This window comes from Vanacampus margaritifer, chromosome 12 (assembly GCF_051991255.1).
Source record: "Vanacampus margaritifer isolate UIUO_Vmar chromosome 12, RoL_Vmar_1.0, whole genome shotgun sequence".
NCBI lineage: Eukaryota > Metazoa > Chordata > Actinopteri > Syngnathiformes > Syngnathidae > Vanacampus > Vanacampus margaritifer.
In genome coordinates this window covers 22259897-22262396 of record NC_135443.1, presented here as the reverse complement: position 1 = coordinate 22262396, position 2500 = coordinate 22259897, and the positions used below count along the sequence as shown (strand labels likewise).

The 2500-nt window shown below is 39.0% G+C and overlaps 1 protein-coding gene across 4 annotated transcripts in view; it reads right to left on the bottom strand.

Moving 5' to 3' along the window:
• The window catches only part of pno1 (partner of NOB1 homolog), a 15714-nt gene that overhangs the window by 645 nt on the left and 12569 nt on the right, over positions 1-2500 (bottom strand). For 2 of the 4 annotated variants that reach the window (XR_013296111.1, XR_013296114.1), the window contains one exon: positions 1-1311. This exon is cut by the window's left edge and continues 645 nt beyond it. The gene's annotated coding sequence lies outside the window, so the exon portion shown is untranslated. The other 2 variants (XR_013296112.1, XR_013296110.1) reach the window with 2 other exon arrangements.

Here is a 2500-nt window from a genome sequence, read left to right as displayed (position 1 = left end):
AGTAGAATAAGAGAAAAATAAAAACATTATTTTTTAGCAGGAGAGGAGGTCAGTCATATGTCAAAAACAATGTGATTCATTAAAAGATTTTTTTCAGTAAAATAAGCATATCATATATGAAGACGATGTGTTGTGATTATGTTCAAAATTGTGGTGGAGGATCCCAGAAATAGCAAATTGGCATGACAGTCAGTATGAGAAAGAGTGTCATTATGTACGCAATTGAAGACTTGTTTGAAGACGCGATTGAAGACTTGTTGTCGTTTTGAGCGATGGAAGTTTTTGTTGAATGAGAAGGACGTTTGTCAGTTCCATTTTTGTTCTTGCGTTTGTTTGTTGAATTTTTTTAAACAGAGTCCTTTAGCTCTGCGATTGGCTGGCAACCTGTTCAGGTTGTACCCCGCCAACTGGGATAGGCTCCAGTACCCTCACAATCCTTGTGAGGACAAGCGGTCAAGGATATGGATGGATGGATGGATCCTTCAGCTCTTTTAGAACCCACATCAACTGCCAAAGATGCAGGGATTGATCACCGGGATTTGTTTTCCCAAGGTGTGACTCATTCTTTGTGGAACGCCCGGAAAAGGGACACGTTCCTCCTATCTCCATTGAGGGATGTCCTCATCTCGTCAGGTGGACACTGGAAGCAGTTGAATGGTGTTCCATTTGGCTCGTCAGGTGGTTCCTGGAAGCAGCTGACTGTTCGTTCCTGTTGGTGGGGGTTGAGTAGAAGGCGGACCCGGCAGGTCTGGTAGATGTGGAACCAGGTGCCCCCGTGAACTGGACCATATTGACCTTTCCATCACCTCATCTGGGTGCAGAACATTTTCATTTAGTCACTAATAAACATACATATTCACATCCCTTCTTTTTGAAAGAGCATCTGGTATTAGTTTTTATATAGTTTGGAGTGAGTAAATGTTAGTGAAGTTCTGTAGGCCCGTCCTGTGGAAGAATTCTGTTTGTTGTGACATTCAATTAGAATCCAGCCTTTGGCTGAATTTAATGACCTAAGCACATTCATTAATGCAACAATGAAAATCTTATAGCCAATTCAAATCTGACGAGGCCAATTTTGTTTACAGAATGTAATGATTATTGGAATGTTTTACCATAATATTTACTGTTATAGATATGGCATGAATGTGCTTCCAGCCATTAAATAAATGCAACTTTCGGCAACAAATAAAATCAAAAAATTACATCTGACCCCAGGGAGAGATAGAAATGGAACATATTCACCTTATTTTCGTCGTCTCTGCCAAAACTTACTCTCCTCCATGGTCAAAAGTCCAATCACCAATTGTCCTCCTGTAAATTTCATTCATTGTCACGAATAATTATCACATTAACACTAACTTATAATTCTATATTTATTTAATTCAACATGGACTGTTTGTGTCCTTCGCGACGATATACCCAGACCAACCAATACTTCCCCCATCTGAAAAGATCGATTTAGAGAATTTTCAGACTGATAATAAAAGTAGAACTATAGTAGTAAATACATTTTTGCTTTAAAAAGAGGGAAATTTTTTTAAATTTATTTTTTAATTAACCAGTAAATTCGACAATGCGTCCTAAGCAATAGTTTAAATTTAAAAAGAAAATTTGGGAAAATATTAGAAGACCAAATTTAACAAGCGTCAAATAACGGTAAATATAATTAAGATTGGAATAAATTTTATCCTATCCTTATTCATATAAGTGAATTTTCAATTTCCGCAACCACACGAAATTTACCAGTATTATCTTTTATACTATAAAAATAGAAATATCGTAGCAATTATTATTAATGCATAAAGTTGCCCTTAATTTTAGTCCCCTTTGTTGATGTTTGTCCCACAGCTGACCGTTTTAAAATAGACAGAGATAAACAAATCAGATCAAATCAAATCAAAAGAGAATTAGAATATAATAAATCTGAGTGTTGCCAATCAGTTCGTTCTATTTACGTAATGTTTTACTGTATATGTCATCACCTTATGTATGTCAAAAATATAGAGTGCAGTGTAAACAGTCAGATATCACATCATATGGTCTGAGATTACTATTTCAAGCAAACATTGTTGGTGGGGGCGGAGTCACCAGCGTAGTGGAGTCGTTTTTATTGAGAAGTCCTCTCCCATAGGATCCTCAGGTCAGCTCTGGGCGCAGGAATGCATGTAAGGAAGTTTGTGCAGAGCACTGTGTGCATTGGAGCAGTTTTTTCATTTATCACATTTGTATATCACGGCACAGTCATTGTGGAAACTTTCCACCAGGTGGCGCCAGGAACCTCTGCTGTTCATCAGGTGGCGGTAGGTAGTGCTGTTCATGCCCAGCAGGTGGCGGCAGGTAGTGCTGATTAGGGGAAAAGGGCAGATATTGTTGTGATGATGCCCGCATACTTAAACCACGCCCCCTCTGCTGGTGGTAGTAGCCGCGAACATGTTGTTGATGGAGGTCACGATCATTCTGCTGTCCGCGGCCTCTGCTCCAGATGCCATGTGACTGCTGT